The sequence below is a fragment of the Macaca thibetana genome, chromosome 18, assembly GCF_024542745.1.
Source record: "Macaca thibetana thibetana isolate TM-01 chromosome 18, ASM2454274v1, whole genome shotgun sequence".
NCBI classification, from domain to species: domain Eukaryota; kingdom Metazoa; phylum Chordata; class Mammalia; order Primates; family Cercopithecidae; genus Macaca; species Macaca thibetana.
Genome location: NC_065595.1, coordinates 62,526,002 through 62,546,780, shown reverse-complemented (window position 1 = coordinate 62,546,780; position 20,779 = coordinate 62,526,002). Strand labels below are relative to the sequence as shown.

General features: G+C 44.1%; 1 protein-coding gene across 8 annotated transcripts in view; it reads right to left on the bottom strand.

Moving 5' to 3' along the window:
* LOC126941171 (myosin regulatory light chain 12B) overlaps positions 1 to 20,779 on the bottom strand; it is a 392,918-nt gene that overhangs the window by 213,179 nt on the left and 158,960 nt on the right. The window contains exon 1 of one of the 8 annotated variants that reach the window (XM_050767499.1): positions 16,544 to 16,553. The exons of the other annotated variants lie outside the window; for them this stretch is intronic. The gene's annotated coding sequence lies outside the window, so the exon portion shown is untranslated. Of the gene's footprint in view, positions 1 to 16,543; positions 16,554 to 20,779 lie in introns of those variants that run through there. 8 annotated transcript variants of the gene reach the window in all.

Here is a 20,779-nt window from a genome sequence, read left to right as displayed (position 1 = left end):
CTGGCCTCAGGGCCAGTCTCTTCAAGGGCGCTGCATAGAATAAATGCTCACCCCCACTGACAACCCGCCCCGCCTCTCCATCCCTCTGTCCTCAGGAAGTCCCACTCTACCCTTGGATAGACCACTTAGGAGGCTTTTGCAGTCTGTGAGAGGATTGGCTGAGAAGAGGACACATGGATCTGAAAGATATTTCGGAGGTGTAATGACAGGACTTAAGTGTGGATTGCACAGGGGCAGAAGGAGAAGGAATTGCTCAGGACCACTTGCCCATCTACGGGCTTGAGCAGCTAGGTGGATGATTGGATGGCTAAAAGGGGAGCCATCTGGAGACAGAGGGGAGGGGTTGCAAATGTAGCATCATAGCGAAATTGTGAGTTTACTAAAAACTCGGGGTTAGAAATTACGGCTTTCAGAAGATATCAGCTACAAAGAGCCCCGAATGTAAGAGAAGGGGGCAATGTGAGATGTGTGACCAGAACCTAGGAGAGGTGAAGCTTACATGATTACTGGGGTTGAATTCTAAGAACAAATAAAAGGGAAAATGGGAGTCAAAGCACCAGGAACTTGGAATTCTTATACTCTGTATTACAAAAACGAAAACAAAACCCCGCCCATCTTTGTGGTGTGTTAATGATGACAGCAAACCTTTCACAATAGAGGTATTAAAAGTCAGTTCTGGCCGGGCAAGGTGGCTCACACCTGTAATCCCAGCACTTTGGGAGGCCAAGGACGGCAGATCAACTGAGGTCAGAAGTTCGAGACCGAATCGATGAAGCCCCGTCTCTACTAAAAATACAAAACTTAGCTGGGCATGGTGACATGTGCCTGTAATCCTAGTTACTTGGGAGGCTGAGACAGGAGAATCACTTGAACCCGGGAGGCGGACAATGAGCCAAGATCGTGCCACTGCACTCCAGCCTGGGCAATAAGAGTGAAACTCCGAAACTCCGTCTCAAAAAAAAAAAAAAAAAGAGTCAGTTCTCTGAGGCAGAGAATCAATAATTTTTTTACTGCTCTGGCGGTTACTGTAGCACTTCCAGGTACTGTGTAGCATCTGTGGCACAAACCAACACTGTATTGTTATTAGCACAAACTGCATGTGCTGGTTACTTCTGAGCATCCACTACGATCAACTGAAAAAGTGGTTATGGATGGATAGTGCCCCTGGCACGGTCTCAAGTGTTCATTAGTTCTGTTCTGTGGGTCTGCTTCACTTACCCACAGCAAGATGTTTAGATAAAATACTAATACATCAATTATATGGAGGATTACAAGCTGGATACACAGTGGCCATCACATCACAGCTTCAAATATTTGCATTTTGACCTCTACCTTGGGCTTTAGAGATAAAATTCTGTTTAAAAAAGTCTTAAGTTATTTAAATTGCTTCTGAAGAATCAACTGATATATGTAAATGAAAATCTCAATCTCTAAAATGCACATGAAAGTTTCCAAAATTACTTAGCTCATACTTACTAACATCTAAGTGGATTTTTTACTTTTTTGGAACATACTTTAATTGTAGCCCAGCATCAAGAAGGCAGAGTAGACTTGTCACAAAGCTCACACACACACTGTGGTTACCCAGAGACGGTCCATGCTCCCTGCTACCCACTTTTGAGGACAAATATTTACATTCTGAAAAACGATATACAACTAAGTTTAATTTAAAACACTTTGGAAACACAATAGGCACAGTTTGGAATAAATTACGAAGGTAGTGTTCCCCTCCCCTGGTCTTGAGGTTCTACGGTTTCCTTTTGTGGTTTCTTTCCTCTCGTTTCTATTTTTAAAAGGTTAAGGGCATAACCTATCGGGCTGGGACTTCAGCCTGAGACATTACTAGTGCCCGTGGTATCACACAAAAGCCACCCACTCTGCTTGCTAAGAGCTGGTTCTAAGCCAGGAGAAAAGGTGGTACCCTGCTGGGTCAAATAGAAGCAAAGTGTTTCCTTTCAGAGACGAGGGGACGTGTCCCAGAAGCACAGGGTGTTTTATTGCGTTGACTCTATTTCAGTTGTTCCAGGGCTGATCTTAGTTATGTAAATGTCCCGTAGTTGCCCTCAGGAAGCCTCTCCAAGGAGACGCCCATGCCAACTGCAGTACATATGAGAATGCCCCTCAATTTCCTTGTTCTTCGCAGCTTAATATTCCTGGCTGGAAAGAGCTAACCAGATCTCGGAACCCTCTTTGCTCACAGGCTTCTGTCAGTACAGGCACCTCTGGTCCATAAGCTTCCCACGCAGTCCGGACACATTCTCCAGAATTTCACGAGAAGCGTGTGTCTTCCTCACACACTCAAAACCAGGAACTGAATTGCCAGGAGGCATTTGGCTTCAAGGAAGTGAATACTGTGCAGAGAAAGAAGAGAAGCAACTCATTGCTGGGGCAGAATTGAGAAATCTGAAATCATCCTCGCAGGAGAAATTTCAGCAGCACTGAAGTACAGATGAAAAAATAATGAAAATGAAATCAATTCCTTGTTTTCATCTCAAAACTGAAGGAAAAAGCAACTACCTCTATGTCATCCTATTAAAAACACGAGGCATTGCCTGGGCACGGTGGCTCACACCTATAATCCCAGCACCTCGGGAGGCCAGGAATTTGAGACCAGTCTGGGCAACACAGAGCGTCTCCATCTCTACCAAAAATTAAAAATAAAAATATATTAGCTGGGCATGGTGGCACACGCTGGTAGTCCTAGCTACTTGAGAGGCTGAGATGGGCAGATGCTCGAGCCCAGGAGCTCGAGGCTGCAGGGAGCCATGATCGTGCCACCACTCTCCAGGCAGGGCAACAGCAAGACTCTGTCTCCAAAAAAGACAAACCATAAGATATCATTTCTTCCATTCATTCATTCATTCAACAAATATTTACTTGACACCTGGTGTGGGTCAGGCCCTGTTCCCCCAGGCTCTTCTGACCTGCCATGGTAGAAAGCCCTCTGTCCCTAAAATTCCTGCCGTTTTGCCAGGTTTATGTCCAGCACAAGTGGAAAATCACCAACAGCTTTGACCTCTGAACAGACACTGCCGGAAGTCATGGAAATGAACTGGGGTGAGGAATTGGTTTTTTCCATCTCACTCAAGTGTAGCAGGACAGTCGCTCTGTGTCGCCGGGGGCCAGGAAGTGAGGGAGAAGAGGCAGGAAATGTGTACTGGCTTCTACACATAAACTTCACATCTCTAAAGAACGAGACTATTTTGTTTAAACGTTTTTAGTTGGAATGTTTCTCACTTTTATATTTCTTGAGGCTCTTAATTTTGCTTCTTATCTGGGCTGCATTATGGTTGTTAACATTTCAAAAAGTGGTTCAGCATTTCTAACGCTGTGTAAAAGACGGTTGTTGCCTTTAAATACAAGGCAGCAAAGAAAAAGAAAAGCTGTCAGTAAAAATATAGGCCAAGTACGGTGGCTCACGCCTATAATCCCAGCACTTTGGGAGACCAAGGCAGGTGGATCACCTGAGGTCAGGAGTTAGAGACCAGCCTGGCTAACATGGTGAAACCCCGTCTCTACTAAAAATACAAAAATCAGCTTGGTGTGGTGGCACATGCCTGTAATCCCAGCTACTCAGGAGGCTGAGGCAGGAGAACCGCTTGAACCCAGGAGGCGGAGGTTGCAGTGAGCTGAGATTGTGCCACTGCACTCCAGCCTGGCAACAGAGCGAGATGCCTTCTCAAAGGAAATATAAAAATATAAAAACATAATGATAATGAGAAGCCATTTTAGCTACAGTAATAGAAAAAATTCATTTGCATTTTAAAATATGGTCATGCTAAAATCACTTCAGCTTTTAAATAGACATTTTGATGTCCCTGGTTCTACTAGAAACTGTCAGTGACATTTGAACAACTTCTATGAAGTAGAAGCAGATTGATCTCCTGCATAGCTAAGGTTCAGAGACAATGTGTCTCATTTTCACTGTACTTTGATAATATAAAACTAAAATAATGGGGAAATGTATCACCATAAGGCAGAGGTTATTAAGTGTTCAGACCTTTGTTGATAAATAATTTAAAGTAAAATAAGTCCAAAGTCTAGGGGAAGTTAAAAAAAAAAAAAACCCACATGTCACTTCAAATGTTTATTATAGTGGTATGCTGTAGAGATATTGTTGTAAAGTACTGTTACTGTGTAGTATTTGTGTGTTATATAGAGATATATAGAGATACAGTTGCATATTGTTATAGTAATATTAGCTTGTTTTATGGTTGTATATTATAGAGCTACAAACATAATAAAAATAAGAAAACTTGAAAGAAATTGTATAAAGCCCTTAATACAGTGACAGGATTGGAACTGCTCTCATTTCTATGGTAGTCACAGTAACAGAAATTCAGTGTGTCCTTTGTCAACACAGGAAGTTTGTTACAAAGACATCATTCAAAACAAGAGTCAAATTCTGGGAACTCCCTTTAAAATGAAAAGGGGAAAAAAATCAGAAAGCGTTTACTTTTATAGCCTTTAAAGTACTTTTTGTAGAGAGATTAGGCTAGTCACTGCAAAATAAATAAATAAATTCTAATTCAATTCACTTCTCTATGGACCGCTTGCATGAGTCCTTGAAATTTACACACCCTTATAGCATATTTTCTTTTGCCGAAGATATTCATCGGCCTGTATAAAGTATGCATTAGTTACATGCCTCCTCTGCCCAACAAGGCAGGCTTTTGAAGCATTAACATTTTCATTGTTTTTCTCTTTTGTGGGGTGGGTGGTGGTGGTGTTGTTTTGAGACAGGGTCTCTGTGTCACCCAGGCTGGAGTGCAGTGGCGCAATTATGGCTCACCGCAGTCTTGAACGCCTGGGCTCAATTGATCCTCCCACCTCAGCCTCCCGAGTAGCTGGGACTACAGGTGCACGCCACCACACCTGTCTAATTTTTTTTTTTTTTTTGTAGAGACAGGTTTTGCTGTGTTGCCCAGATTAATCTCGAACTCCTGGGCTTGAGTGAGTCACCTGCCTTGGCCTTGAAAGTGCTGAGATTACAGGTGTGCACCACTGTGCCTGGCCTTGAAGCATTTACTCTGAGGAGCTGACAAAAGTTCTGCTAAGCATATTATCTCTTAAAATTAGTCAATTATTGATCATGGATTTGGGGAACTTCTCAATATTTGACTTTAGGTGCAAAATATATGCCAGTTTTGCTGCTATTGTTATCATTCACTTATTCCTTCAACAAATGTTTACTGAGCAATGTCTGTGAGAAAACAAAGACGAATCAGATGGAGATTTGCCCTCAGGATGTTTACTGCTAACTGATGTGTTAGCAGTACCAGAATGTGAATAACCACAATATAAACAAAGTGTGCATAGGGAGGAGACAGACAGCATGCTATCGCCTGAGTTCAAGCAGAGTGCGATGCTTGCTGGGAGGTGAGGTTAGGGTACGGGGGAAGGTGGATTACAGGAATCAGAAAAGGCTTTGTGGACACAGATGCATTTAATCTGTGCTTTGATGAGCAGGAGGGTTTTAGCCAGTTTCAAGACTGAAGGGAAGAGTATTTATGTTAAAGAAATCCCTCGGCTGGCTGGGTGCGGCGGCTCACACCTGTAATCCCAGTACTTTGGGAGGCCAAGGTAGGTGAATCACTTGAGGTCGGGAGTCCCAGACCAACCTGGCCAACATGGTGAAACCACGTCTCTACTGAAAATACAAAAATTAGCACCTGTAGTCCCAGTTATTCGAGAGACTGAGGCTGGAGACTTGATTGAACTCAGGAGACAGAGGTTGCAGTGAGCCGAGATTGTGCCACTGCACTCCAGCCTGGGAGACGAGCAAAACTCTGTCTCCAAAAAACCAAAAAACAAATCCCTCAGTACCATGAAGGCAACCCCAGAGCAGACAGGTATACACAGGCATGTGCTTTAATATCTACTCCCAAAGGAGGCGTTGGCCAAATTCATTCTGTCCTTATTACAGGCTGAATTGTGTCCTTCAAAATTTGTATGCTGAAGCCCCCAAACCCCAGTACCTTAGAATGTGACTGTACTTGGAGGTTATGTCTTTAAAGAGGTAAGTGAGGTCACCGGAGTGAGCTCTAAACCAAAATGACTGCTGTCCTTGTGAGGAGTTTAGGACACAAACTCAAAGGGAAGACCACATGGAGAAGGAGGGAAAATGTGGCCACGCACAAGCCGAGGAGGGAGGCCCCGGGAGAAGCCAACCCCACGCACGCCTTGATCTCAGACTTCCAGCTCCAGAACCATAAGGTAATACATGTCTGTTGCTTAAGCCACATAATCTGTGATCCTTTGTTATGTGGCAGCACCAGCAAACTAACACAGTCCCCGTGGAGACTTCAGACATTCTCCTGGTTTGAACTTGGTTTGGTTTCCGGGCTCCCTACCTTGCTCCAGCTTACAGCTCAGCCCAGCAAGGCTGGTGGACCACTGTGATGGGCCATCTCACCAGCAGGTGCTGACGCACAAGGTGTGCAGGTAGAAGAAACCAAAATACAACAATAAAGGCAACAAGAAACACCTCTCCAAGACCTACTAGTCCTAGAGCCTTGTGATTGGCACTGGGTCATTGGTGTTTACGCCGCCTCTATTCATAAGTACTTATAACGTGCCAACTCCTGTCCTAAGCCCTTTACTCACTGAATCCTTTCTATAAGCGAGTAGAGAGATGCTACTATTGGGCTGCTTTTCCACATGAGGAATCTGAGGAACCAAGAGGGTTCCTTTTGCCCAAGACCACACAGCTAGTAAGTGGTCTGGGATTTAAGCCTAGCCATTTAGGCTCCAGACTTGATTTTCTTAACAGTTAATTATACCCAGCTGCCTCTGGATAGAAATATTTTCACAGTCTTTAAGATATGCCAGGAGCATACTTCACAGGGCCACATGTAAGGGAGGGGTGACCTCTGGCTATTACTGCAGGTTGAGCTACCTCCGTCACAGGACCCCCACAAACCCACATGCTCCAAACACACAACCATGCAAGATCAAATATAACAGGACTGTCCTCAGTACATTTAGAGCACAGAAGAAGAAAGAGAAGCCTCTTGAATGTACAATTGTTCAGGGAAAAGACATTACGTACTTCATTGCTGATTGTCTAGGGTTTAGAATCATGCTTGGCACATTAGTAAGCATTTGATAAATATCTATTGAATGAAAACTATTGGGGGTAGAAATGAACAGTGAACTCAAAGGCAAAGTAGTGTGCAAGTATAAAAGTGAGTGGATAAAGAAGGTATTGGAACTCAAACGTCAGGAGTGGGGAGCTGCTGGGGTCTTGTTCATACATCAAATGATCGTAGATCAAATACATGGTATTCACTCATGTCAAAGATGAAGCTGGCAGGGCGCAGTGGTTCATGTCTGTGATCCCAGCACTTTGGGAGGCCGAGGCGGACGGATCACAAGGTCAGGAGAACAAGACCATCCTGGCTAACACAGTGAAACCCCATCTCTATTAAAAATACAAAAAAATTAGCCGGGAGTGGTGGTGGGCACTTGTAGTCCCAGCTACTTGGGAGGCTGAGGCAGGAGAATGATGTGACCCCGGGAGGCGGAGCTTGCAGTGAGCCAAGATCGCGACACTGCACTCCAGCCTGGGCAACAGGGAAAGACTCCGTCTCAAAAAAAAAAAAAAAATTAAAAAAAAAAATAAAGCCACAAACCTGTGTGAGGAGAGTTCCCTGTATAAAGCCAAGGAATTGTCCCACCTGTGAAACTGAGACCAGACTAACTGGACAACCAGTCCTGAGAAGCCTCAGCCAGCTGACCTGCTCCTCCTGTAACTTCTTGTAACTATACAACCTGAGGAATTTGGCTCCTGAGAGAAAACTGGTGGAAAATACCTACTACAGATGAGTTCATAGGTAAAAATTTAAAACCATCTGGGAAAGGAAGCAGCACAAGGAAGAATCACAAAAGAGATCATTCCCATCCGAGAACTAGAGTTAATGAATGGGAATGATCCATTAACTCAAGGACTCCTCCAGAGTCCCCAAAGTCCATTATGTCATTCTTATGCCTTTCCGTCCTCATAGCTTAGCTCCTAAAAATAATCGTGTTTAAAATATTGAAGGAAGTAAAGGAAGAAATATAACCTCTAGGGCAGGAACAACATATTATTAGGGGAAAAAAAACTAAATGAATTTGGAAAATAACATATAGAAATCCTATACTGAAAACATATGAATTAATGTTTTTAATGTAATGGATGGTGCAGGACCATTCTGCCCTTCGTTCTTGCCCACTCTTCACAAAGTTGGGCTTCAATGGGCCCGAAGAGCACTACTTTGGCAGGGGTATCAGAGGTCTACCCCGTCAACCGTGGGAGGTGGACAGATTAGGGGATGACGGCTAGATTATCATTTTATTACAGTGTCAGGAACTATCTCAAAAGGAACATTTAAAATAGCTGGCTATGAAGTGATGTCAACATATTATTTGTAACTGTATTTTCATTCCTCTTAACTTTAATCCTGCTTTAGTTTTGGATAGATGCCCAAGAATATGCTTTTATTTATTTATTTTTTTGAGACAGGGTTTTTATTCCCTGACTTTGAGAAAAAATAAAAATAAAAGTAAGGGCCGGGCGCGGTGGCTCAAGCCTGTAATCCCAGCACTTTGGGAGGCCGAGACGGGTGGATCACGAGGTCAGGAGATCGAGACCATCCTGGTGAACATGGTGAAACCCCGTCTCTACTAAAAAATACAAAAAACTAGCCGGGCGAGGTGGCGGCGCCTGTAGTCCCAGCTACTCGGGAGGCTGAGGCAGGAGAATGGCGTAAACCCGGGAGGCGGAGCTTGCAGTGAGCTGAGATCCGGCCACTGCACTCCAGCCTGGGCGACAGAGCCAGACTCAGTCTCAAAAAAAAAATAAAAATAAAAAATAAAAGTAAGTCAGAGTTTTTCTCTGTCACCCAGGCTGGAGTGCAGTGGCGTAATCATAGCTCATGGCAGCCTCGAACTCCTGGGCTTGAGAAATCCTCCTGCCTTAGCCTCCAGAGTAACTGGGACTGCAAGCATGCACCTCCATGCCCAGGTAATTGTTTCTTTTCTGATTTTTGGAGGGACAAGGTCTTGCTATGTTCCCCAAGCTAGTTTTGAACTCCTGGGCTCAAGCAATCCTCCCACCTTGCCTTCCCAAAGTGCTGAGATTATAGGTGTGAGCCACCACACCCGACCCAAACACATTCTTTACTGGAAAATAATTAAATCATGAGTCAACCAACAAACAGGCTTCATTGCACAGCATCGCTTATTTCTTCAAAAAATATTTATTGGCTGAGTGAGGTGGTTCACACTTGTAATCCTAGCACTTTGGGAGGCTGGTGGCAGGTGGATCACCTGAGGTCAGGAGTTCGAGACCAGCCTGGCCAACATGGTGAAACCCAGTCTCTACTAAAAATACAAAATAAAAGTAAAAATAAAATTAGCCAGGTGTGGTGGCATGTGCCTATAGTCCCAGCTACTTGGGAAGCTGAGGCAGGAGAATCGCTTGAATCCAGGAGACGGAGGTTGCAATGAGTCGAGATCATGCCACTGCACACTCCAGCCTGGGTGACAGAGGGAGACCTTGTCTCAAAAAAAAAAAAAAAATTACTGAATGCCTACCAAGAGTAGGATACTGTGTTGAAAGAGTGAAGAGGTGTGAAGACGTGACCCGACAATGAGTGGTAGAGATGATAAATGGTAATGACGATGAGTGGTAGAGATGATAAATGGTAATGACGATGAGTGGTAGAGACGATGAGTGGTAGAGACGATGAGTGGTAGAGATGATGAATGGTAGAGATGATGAGTGGTAGAGATAATGAGTGGTAGGCTTGAACTGGTTTAGATAGGATGATCCAGGCAGAGGGTACAGCAAGTGCAAAGGCCCAGGGGCATATCTGCCCTTCGCATGTTTTAATAACAGCAAGTCGGTCAGTATGCCTGGAACGTAGGTACAAGGTCAGAAAGGGAAGCAGGCGTCAGATCATGTGGGGCCACATAGAGTGAGGTAAGGAATTTCGACTTTATTCTAAATCCAGTGGGAATCCACTGGAGGGTTTTAAGCAAAGGAACATGAGTTCAGTAACTTTTTAAAAAGATCACTCTGGGCCAGGCATAGTGGCTCACACCTGTAATCCCAGCACTTTGGGAGGCTGAGGCAGGCGGATTACGAGGTCAGGAGATCGAGACCATCCTGGCTAACACGGTGAAACACTGTCTCTACTAAGAATATAAAAAATTAGCTGGGCGTGGTGGCAGGCACCTGTAGTTCCAGCTACTCAGGAGACTGAAGCAGGTGAATGGCGTGAACCCGGGAGGTGGAGCTTGCAGTAAGCCGAGATTATGCTACTGCACTCCTGCCTGGGCAACAGAGCAAGACTCCATCTCAAAAAAAAAAAAAAAAAAAAAAAATCACTCTGGGTTCTTAGTTGGAGAATGGATTGAAGAAGGACAAAAACAAAAGGGGAAAGGGTCAAGTTGCTCTTCCACTGTTCAGGATAAAATTGAAGACAGCTTAGACTAAAGCTAGCAGTAGAGTTGCAGAGAGACGGACAGATTCGAGATATAGCTTCAGGGTAAAGTTCTGTTGAAGCACTGGACATAGGGAATGAGGGAGAGAAGGAAGAGCCATGGATAACCTGGAGACTTTTAGCCTGTCAGCTGGAAGGGGCTGGGCACCAGTACTTGAGACATGAAAAAATGGGGAGAAAGAGTTTTGGAGGAAAATGAAGCCTCCCATATTTGGCATGTTAATTTTGAGACACCTGTTAGACCTGCACATGGATAAGGCAGGGAAGAAGTTGGATAGGTAAGTCTGTGGTTCAGGGGAGAGATCATGGGAGCGATGGAGATTTAAGAGTCATTGGACTACAGATGCTCCTGAAATCTATGGGTTTCCAAGAGAGGACCCCTTCTGGAAAGAGGGAAGGAAGGAAAAGAGAGCCCGGGTGCACACCAACATTTAGAGTTCTAGAAGAGGAGAGGAACCAGCAAAGACAACCGAGGAGAAGAAACTTGGGAGGCAGAAGAAGGACCAGGGAGTATCAGGGAGGTGAAAGAGAAGAGTGTGTGTCCCCCAGACAGAATGGTCAGCTGTGTCCAGTGAGGATGAAGTTGTCATAGAGTTTAGTTTTTGTGACAGAAGCCTTGGTGTGAATTTGAAAGAAAATGGAGGTTGAAAAAAATGGGACACAAGGCCGGGCATGGTGGCTCATGCCTGTAATCCCAGCACTTTGGGAGGCTGAGGCAAGTGGGTCACCTGAGGTAACGAGTTCGCGACCAGTCTGGCCAACATGGTGAAACCCCATCTCTACTAAAAATACAAAAATTAGCCGGCCAATGTGGCGGGTGCCTGTAATCCCAGCTACTTGGGAGGCTGAGGCAGGAGAATCACTTGAATCCGGGAGGCAGAGGTTGCAGTGAGCCGAGATCCCACCATTGCACTCCAGCCTGGGCAACAAGAGCAATACACCATCTTAAAAACAAAACAAACAAACAAAAAAAACAGAAAGGAAAAAATGGGACACAGAGCACAGATAGATTTCAAGTAGTTTTTTTGACTGGGGAGTAAAGAAATGAGATGGTAGCTGAAGGGAACTCAGTGTAGGGTGGGGGACTTTAGAATGACAGATGATAGATTAGAAGATGCTGGCGAGACTCACTGAGGAAGAGGGAGGAGGAAACGATGCAGACAGATCTCAGGAGACAAGAAAGGGTAACATTCAGAGGACGGGCAGGAATTCAGCTGTGCTTGGATGAGGACCCTTGCCCTCTACCTTCATAGGACAGGAGGGAAGAATACGAGCCAGATACAGGTGATTAATGGGGAGATAATGAGGATGTTGCTTTCTGTTCCCATGCTCTTAAGGAATTATGAGGCCACGTCGTCAGCTGAGAGTGAATAATTAAGAGGAAGATGGAAAATGAGGTAAGTGGAGAGAGGAAAAGGCAAGATATAAATATCTCGGAGAGCAGCGGGATGTGGGAGGTTTCCAGGAAGTGCCAGGGTCCATTCGAAATCTGTGTGTCACATTCGTGGCACCATTGTGCAATTATCTGCAACATTCATTTGCACAAGTGTGGTTATGCTGGAGGACGGGGCTGTGCCAGGTGGGTAAATAAATGGAGAGAGAACAAAGGAACAAAGTCAAGGGTGGTCCTTTCTTTTCTTTTCTTTTTTTTTTTGAGACGGTCTTGCTCTGTCGCCCAGGCTGGAGTGCAGTGGCAAGATCTTGGCTCACTGAGATCTCCACCTCCAGGGTTCAAGCAATTCTTGTGCGTCAACCTCCCAAGTAGAAGTAGTTGGACTACAGGTGCACGTCACCAAAACCAGCTAATCTTTGTATTTTTTTAAAAAAAGAGATGGGGTTTCACCATGTTGGCCAGGCTGGTCTCGAACTCCTGATCTCAAGTGATCTGCCCACCTCGGCCTCCCAAAGTGCTGGGATTATAGGTATGAGTCACTGTGCCTGGCCAAGGGTGGTTCTCAGGAAACTGATTATAGTGTTTGACCTTAGAGTCTAAGGCTGGGTAAGAAGAATGAGAAGAACATTTGACAAATGACGCTCAGTAAACTGGTAGTCCCAATGAGATAGGAATATTTGGAATTTAAGCTTTTTGGTAAGCAGGCCAGAGGATATTATGGTCAGAGAATGGAATGCTTAAGTTTGAGATTTCAAGACTATTTTCCCCACTAACCTCTTTTATTAATGGGCAGAGTATTTAATAATCCATAGAATGAGATTCCAGAAATAGTAAAAAAAAGGTGCATTGTCCTCACCTCACCCAAAATATATATCCCCTTATTTCTTCTCAGTGGGCTGAAACTGCTTAATGAGAAAGCCACTCGCCCTTCATCAAGTTACTTCCTATGACTTAACACCAACCCAGCAGGGCACTGCATCTACTCCTGCTAGCGAGTATGAATAAAGCTCCTCTTGGCCCAAAGTTCCATGCAATCAAGTCACCCATGCACAGCACTGGGCAAGACCGAGGCTGCTCCCAGCTTCACACAATGAGCATCCTCCCTGCTTCACCTTTCTGTGAGAATTAATTTGTCAGATTACTTCCAGAGAATGGGTTTTTATGTGATAAAGAGAAGGGAAGTCACCTGCAATCCCAGCACCTGGGGAGGTCAAGTCAGGAGGACTGCTTGACCCCAGGAGTTCAAGAGACTAGCACTGGCAACAAAACAAGATCTTATCTCTACGAAAAATTTTAAAATTAGCTGGGCATGTTGGCATGCACCTGTGGCCCCAGCTTCTCTGGAGGCTGAGGCAGGAGGATCACTTGAGCCCAGGAGTTTGAGATTATAGTGAGCTATGATCGTACCACTGCACTCCATCCTGGGCAACAGAGCCAAATCCTGTCTGTTAAAAATAAGTAAATAATACAAAATAAAGAGCAGAGAAGGTTTGGGCCTTCACAATTTGCTTGGTGCTCGCATTGTTTTTCTAAAGGTAGAGCAAAACAGCAAGTTTTATAAAAGGGAATAAAAAGCAGAAATATGTATCAAAAATCTTAAAATTATATATCCCTAGACACAGAAATTCTGCATTAAATAATTCTACCATAAGAAAATAGAGATAATAGCCTAAGATGTTTGAATAAGAATGTTCACCACTATATTATTTACACATCAAAACACACTCAAAGCATTTCAGTGCTAAAGAGTGAGACCTCTATTTTTTAAAAAGTTAATGCTAAAAAATAGGAGATTTTAAAAAATAAAAATAAAAAATCCTGTGGTAATCCATAGAGGAAATGCTGTGTAGCTGACAAAATGTTAATTGATATATTGCTTAACTGGTAAGGAAAGTTTATTTTCTTTTCTTCAATTTAAAATCACATAAATGGGCCAGGCACTGTGGCTCATGCCTGCAATCCCAGAACTTTGGGAGGCCAGAGAGGGAGGATCATGGAGGCCAGGAATTTGAGACCAGCCTGGCCAATGTAGCAAAACCCCGTCTCTCCTAAAAATACAAAAAATTAGTCAGGCATGGTGGTGCACGCCTGTAATCTCAGCTACTTGGGAGGCTGAGGAAGGAGAATCACTTGAACCCAGGAGGCAGAGGTTGTGGTGAGCAGAGATTGCACCACTGCACTCCAACCTGGGCAATAGAGCAACACTCTGTCTCAAAACATAAAGAAAAAAAAAAAATCACATAAATAAATGTGGAGGAAGAAAGACGAAAGGGGCATAAACCAAATTGTTACGGCTGTAGGGTGGGATTATGTGTGAGTTTTAGTTTATTTTGGAATTTTTTTGTGCTTTACTGTTTTGTGGAAAAGCAAACTAAATGTAAGTGTATTTAATCATGAAGAAAAATATTCAATTTGATTTTATTCTCTAGCTGTACAAAATGTATTCATCAACCAGCCTCAAAATTCTGCCATAAGACTTAATTAACTCTAACAAATAAAGCTTTTCATTCACAATACCTATTCTGATAGCATCCATCACAAAAAAAACAGTTGACTCAAACTGAATTACTTGATAATAAAAAAAAATTATTAATTATTGCCAGAAAATAATGATGCCCACGAACAGACAAGAAGGCACAGCATTCTTTTCCTAATATATATCTTTTTCTGGTAACAAAATTATCCTACTTTGGAAAATATAGTTAATACAGTAGCTTGAGCTTGAAGACTGGCAATATCGTAAGGCAAAAACAGTTCTAGCATCTTCCTGGAGTCTGACTAGGAGCATCACCAGAGGAAGTGATGGGGAGTAATTGCAGGACTGCCATCCATCTCTGCATGCAGAGAAGTCGCAGACTGCCTTGGGAAGTGCTGCCTTCTAGCCCACTTCCTATGCTTCTACTTTAGATGCCAAACAGAGCAAGAGGGATAGGAGGGAGAGAAAGGAGGGCAATGAATCCAAAGATGGAAAAGCAGAGAGGATTTAAAAACAAAAGGCAGAGGGGCAGAAAAGAGAGGCCCATGTCACTTGTTCTTTGGAATGAAAGAGGACAGGAGATACATTTATTATTCAATAAGACAATCATATATTCATTCATTCTCAACAAACACAAACCAGGCTCCCACAATAGCCCAGGCCCTAGGTTAAGACAAGAAAGAAAACCGTCTTTCCATCCAGGTGAACACAATAGGCCAGTCTTCTAGATGTGCTTTTTTGAAAGACAGAGACTCAGTTTGTTGCCCAGGCTGCCGTGCAGTGGCACCATCATGGCTCATTGTAACCTTGAACTCCGGAGCTCAAGCAATGCTCCCAACTCAGCCTCCCGAGTAGCTGGGACTACAGGTAAGCATCACCCAGCTGCCTACTGTTTAAATGTTTTGGGCTGAGCACAGTGGCTCACGCCTGTAATCTCAACACTTTGGGAGACCAAGGCAGGAGGATCACTGGAAGACAGGAGTTTGAGACCAGCCTGGGCAACAAAGCAAGACCCTGTCTCTTAAAAATAAATTAATTGGGTTGGGCGTGGTGGCTCACGCCTATAATCCCAGCACTTTAGGAGGCCGAGATGGGCGGATCACCTCAGGTCGAGAGTTCAAGACCAGCCTGACCAACATGGAGAAACCCCATCTCTACTAAAAATACAAAATTAGCCGGGTGTGGTGGTGCATGCCTGTAATTCCAGCTACTCCAGAGGCTGAGGCAGGAGAATCGCTTGAACCTGGGAGGCGAAGGTTGCAGTAAGCCAAGATTGCGCCATTGCACTCCAGTCTGGGCAACAAGAGTGAAACTTCGTCTCAAAAATAAATAAATAATAAAAATTAATTAATTAATTAATTAATTAAATTTTTTTTTGTAGAGATGGGAGTCTTTCTATGTTGCCAGGGTTGGTCTTGAACTTCTGGGTTCAAGCGAGCTTCCCACCTCAGCCTCCCAAAGTGCTGGGATTGCAGATGTGAGTAGAATGTATTTTTTGTTATTCCTCTACACGAAACTTTAATGACCTTGGCTCACGACCTTGCTTAGTAAACTTGGCTCATGGTTTTCCAGCCCCTGGAATCACTTTTTCCTCCATGTAGCCAAATTCTAATTCTTCTCTGCTGCTTCTCTGTTCCACAGAGTCGTCTTTAACTATTTCCTCCGAGCCATGTGGGGATTCCATTAATACTGAGCACTAGACTTACATGTTACAATAATGTTATTCTTTATATGTGTGCATTTTCTGTTCAGTTTGTAAGGTAGGTCTTGTGGGTTCCTCACACTAATACACTAAGAATAACAAACATCTATTTAGCATCTCTATGAACTATAAACTAGGTCACATGTATAGGGTAAAATCATGAATGAAACATGGACCCCACACATGAGAAGCTCAATTGTCTCAATGGAGCAAAATCAGCATATTACCCGTATGTTTTGCATGGCAGTATCTGGAGGCTGTGTGGGTATCATTTATCACCTGAGAGAACACACAGTCTTATTGGGAAGCCAGCTCAAACACACCCTATGTCTAGAGAACACAGAAGTGAGTCTTAACTTTCACATCCAGACCCCCTGCCACTCACACAGAACTCTTTCCATTCAGATGCTTTACTACAAGTTCCATCGACTTCTGGTCTCCCTCCCACTTTTCTTCCTCGATGTTTCCAGGGGCCTTTTCTGCCCCCCTGCCCTCCTCCTGCAGGATCCTAAGACACCAGGCACTGTCCCGGGCCCCCCCGCACCAGGGCAGCTGTGGGCCCCGGTGGGTCTAGGCCTCACACGTTCTTCGGACTGGACAGTCTATGAGACAGACCAACCTTTCTCCTGCTAATCTTGAGACCATCCCTGTAGTGGGTGATCAAGGTAGGAAGGGAGGGTCCGGGACCTGAAACATCCTATACCGATGCAGATCCACAACAAAATACAGTCGTGTGCCACATAATGACCTTTTGGTCAACAAGGAACCACATATATGACAGCAGTCCCGTAAGATTATAATAGCGTATTTTTTACTGTACTTTTTCTTTTTTTTTTTTTTAATTGAGACTGAGTCTCACTCTGTCACCCAGGCTGGAGTTCAGTGGTACGATCTCGGCTCACTGCACCCTCTGCCTCCTGGGTTCAAGCGATTCTCCTGCCTCAGCCTCCCGAGTAGCTGGGATTGCAGGCACGCACCACCACACCCGGCTAATTTTTGTATTTTTAGTACAGATGGGTTTCACCATGTTGGCCACGCTGGTCTTGAACTCCTGACCGCAAATGATCCGTCTGCCTAGGCTTCCCAAAGTGCTGGGATTACAAGCATGGGCCACCACGCCCAGCTTACTGTACTTTTTCTATGCCTAGATATGTTTCAATACACACTTACCTCATTATATCTCCCAACTCCTTGTCACATAGGAGCTTCTCTGTCAGTATTTTATTCTACACTAATGAGCTGAGTATAAGATGCACAACACGAAGAAAGTGCTTACTGAGTCATCCAGACAGACGCAGGACAAGGACAGGTCATCTCCGGCCCAGGCAGTCGGGTCGGTTGAGGGAATGCTATGCACAGAAACTTCCTCTTGGCTTGTTGCCTGCAGTGGGGCTGTTAGCCTTTCTGCCCTTTATTTGCTTACTTTATTAGATTTGTTTAACTTCTTTTTGCATCTAGCACAGTGTCTTGCATAGGGTAAATACTCAGTGCATGTTCACAGAACTTAATGCAAACGGTGCCATGATTGGTATTTGGTGGCGTGTTTGTTTGCTTGATTGTTGATGAATGGGGAGCATAAAGCCTGCTGCATATAGGAATTGCTGCTTTTGTTTCCTGCCACCCTCCCTTGATCTCACTATGCCATCTGTCTGGTTCATTTTATAACTACCTGGGCGGCCTCAGTACAGTCTCCTGCAAGCCTCCACTGCTTCCACCCTCAGCTGGCCTTGAGATCAGCACTCCTAAGAGTGCTCAGCATGCGGGCTGCCCAGCCTCATCCGGCCTGGCATTTCCCAGCGTGTCCTCACAGACGGATCCCCTGCCCACTCCGGACTCCCTCGCACGGTGCTCAGTGCAGTTTTCCTAGGTCTTGGCTACATTCCACCAGACACAGTCCTTGCTCAGACGATCTTGAGTAAACACTTCTCCCTGCTGAATCCAAATCCGGGCCATCTGTGGGTGGCCCATCTGCACGGTTTACCCTTTTCAGCAAGCAGAACTAGACCAGACTCGTTGCTAATCCTCAAACCATTTAAATCTATAATTCTGGAATTCACTGACTACTTTTCCACAATGAAGTCTTTCTAAGAGGCTATTCGGGGGCATGAGAAAGTCTAGGGGAAGTTACTGGTGCTATGACAGCTGTGTAAGAGAAGGCAGGACAGAAGCCGTGGACTCCGCGATATAGATACACAGTCATCCCTCCATATCCACAGGGTATTGGTTCCAAGACTGCCCCAAAGATACCAAAATCTGCAGACGGTCAAGTCCCTTATAGAAAAGGGCATAGTATTTTCAGATGACCTATGCACATCCTTCTGTATTATTTATCTATTTATTTATTTATTTATTTATTTATTTTTGAGATGGAGTCTTGCTCTGTTGCCCAGGCTGGAGTGCAGTGGCTCGATCTCAGCTCACTGCAACCTCTGTCTCCCAGTTCCAAGCAATTCTCCTGCCTCAGCCTCCCAAGTAGCTGGGATTACAGGTGTGCAACACCACACGCTGCTAATTTTTGTATTTTTAGTAGAGATGGAGTTTCACTATGTTGGCCAAACTGTTCTCAAACTCCTGACCTCACGTGCCTCGGCATCCCAAAGTGCCGGGATTACAGGCATGAGTCATGCTTCTGTATATTTAAAATCCTATCTAGATTACTTATAATTCCTTATGCAATGTAAATGCTGTGTAAATAGTTGTTATATGATATTGTTCAAGGAATAATGACAAGAAAAAAGCCTGTACCTTTTCCGTACAGATGCGACTATCCATATTTTTTCTGTATATTTTCAATCCGAGGTTGGTTGGATCCCCTGATGTAGAACCCACAGCTATGGAGGGCTGACTGTATTTAAAAACTCTCCAAGAAGGGTGAATAGTGCCATACTTTTTTTTATTTCCTAAGTAAGAATGCCAGCTCTTGCCAATGAGGAAAATAAGCATAGAAAATAATGTATAGAGTAGACACAAGGCAGGACCAAAAATCAGAACGCACAGCTCCCAACTGTAACAGAGGGTCACCTATAGGATTTCTTACATCAGATTATACCTTCTCATTTGTTCTGAGACAGTGTCTTCTCTGTTGCCCAGGCTGGAGTGCAATGGAGAAAACACAGCTCACTGCAGGCTTGACTTCCTGGGCTCAAGTGATTCTCCCACCTCAGCCTCCCAAGTAGCTGGAACTATAGGAATGTATTCCCACACCGGCTAATTTTTAAAAATTTCTATAGAGATGGGGGTCCCACTGTGTTGTCCAGGCTGGTCTTGAACTCCTGGGCTCAAGTGATCCTCCCACATCGGCCTCCCAAAGGGGTTACAGGTATGAGCCACCGCACCCAGCCTCAGATTACATTTTGTTAAATATCTCAATGTAGGTGGAACAGGATTGACGTTATTAAGCTGAACCTATTCAAAATGTGTCTTGCAAAGCACAATCAAAGGTTATCTTGTGCTAAAAGCATAACTAATTAAAGGTCACTTGGGGAAAAATAAATAAGTCCTTTGTGTGTAAATTTTGCTCCCCTGGTAACTCTGTTACCACTTTTCCCTAGTAGATTAGCAAGCAAATTAAGCAGAGTCCAGTGGCAGAATCCTGGGGTTAGACAGATTGGCTTCAACTCCACCCTTTCTTACTGTGTGCAAGTTAGACCCCCTCGCCACAAGTCCTCCTCTAGAGTGGGGATAAGGACACTACACTGTCTCCCACATGGAGATTTTGCAAGGATTAAAGGGGTTCATTCATTTTTAACAGTGCCTAGGAGAGCACGTGGCACATAGCAGGCCGTCAGGAAGGGGCTTTCCCCCTCCTTGTGTTTCCTGCCTGCTTTTTCTAAGGGTAGTTTTCCAAAGGGCAAATAAAAACATATTATCGAAATGAGAAAGGCCTCTGTTCCCTTCGGGAATACAGAAATCACTGGAGTATATGAAATCAGGAATTCCTATTTGTGGGATTTTCTTACTGGGACTGCCTTAAAAATTTTACTGAAACTATTGTGTGTATGAAATATGTTTCTAAGTTCTTTCGTGTGCGTCAAGTAACATATCACCCCAATGAGGCAATTCATGCTCAGATTACTGACCTCATTTTATGGATAAGCAAACTAATGTTCAGGAAGGTGAAGTCAATCAAGCCATCAGGGTCAAGTGATATGCAAAGGAGGGAAGAACGTAACCAAGTCTCTCAACGCTTCCACCATTGCTATTTTCTTTCCAACAGCCCAGGATCCCACAGGTGGGAATGCACCTTTGTTCCATGAATCTGTGTCCTGCTGCCAGAATAGTCACAGAACACATGTCCTTTGACTGGGATGGCTGGTGCAAATGACAGCTGCCCCCCAAAATCTCAAAGATTTCCTCTATTGTGCTGCCTTGGAAAAGGGAAATTTCCATTAGTCTCTCTCTCCTAAGAGTTTGCTACTATGGCTGTAATCGCTGTCATCTGAGCTAAGGGACAGATGAAAAGTGGGAGAGGATAAAACAGAAGACAAGAATCAGGACAAGAGGCTTGTTCTTGAGGAGGCTTTAATAGTTTCATCAAGGCAGATGGCAGCTGTCTATAAAATATGTTTTTAGGTCTTACTTCCTCCTTCACTTGGGTTTGTTGTGACAACTGGAGTAAGTTTTAGGCAAATAAACATATAAGATCATATTTTCACTCAGAGTATTGGGATAATAAAAGCAATGGGATGCCTCACTTGATGGAAGAAATTTTCTTTTCA